Here is a 907-nt window from a genome sequence, read left to right as displayed (position 1 = left end):
ATCATTTAAAAATGTTGAGTGACTTTAGAACTCCTAAAGTATCTATGTTTAATAGATAAATTCAGGTTTTTAAATTAAATTTTGACCTAAGAAGCAGCCTACATATCAAAGTTTTTATTGCATGATAGTTGAAGAAAAACTTAAAGGAATAATGGTAAAAGATTTGTGAGACCACTTAATTTTAAAATGCCTTGGCTGTTATACCTCAAATACTTTAAATATGCCAGCTGTTTGAACAGTTTAGAATTTCTGTCCTATGGTTAATCTTTGAAATGGAAATTTGGGTAAAGACTTAGTGTCTGAATCATTTTAGCCTAATACAATGTAAATTTTCTAAGTACCAAAAAATATTGAATTGACTACATAAAAATGGCACATAATTACAAAATACACTAACTTTTCTTTTTTCCCCATTCATTTGTTTTTTGTGATAAAATACATATAACAAAATTTGCCATTTTAACCATTTTTATACAATTCAGTGGCACTACTTATATTCACAGCACTGTGCAACCATCATTACTATATGCTAACTCTTACTATTAATAAAAAGTTTCACTACTTGATAATTTGGATTGTGTACTCTTTAGTTGTGGATTGATTTTATTTAAACTTGCCATGTTGGCATTTGAAAATGCAGCATGCTGCTGCTGCTAAGTCGCTTCAGTCGTGTCCGACTCTGTGTGACCCCATAGACGGCAGCCCGCCAGGCTCCCCTGTCCCTGGGATTCTCCAGGCAAGAACACTGGAGTGGGTTGCCATTTCCTTCTCCAATGCATGAAAGTGAAAAGTGAAAGTGAAGTCGCTAAGTCTTGTCCAACTCTTCACGACCCCATGGACTGCAGCCTACCAGGCTCCTCTGTCCATGGGATTTTCCAGGCAAGAGTACTGGAGTGGGGTGCCCAAT

Source organism: Bison bison, unplaced genomic scaffold, assembly GCF_000754665.1.
Source record: "Bison bison bison isolate TAMUID 2011002044 unplaced genomic scaffold, Bison_UMD1.0 scf7180017862436, whole genome shotgun sequence".
NCBI lineage: Eukaryota > Metazoa > Chordata > Mammalia > Artiodactyla > Bovidae > Bison > Bison bison.
Note: the sequence above shows the minus strand (reverse complement) of the source record.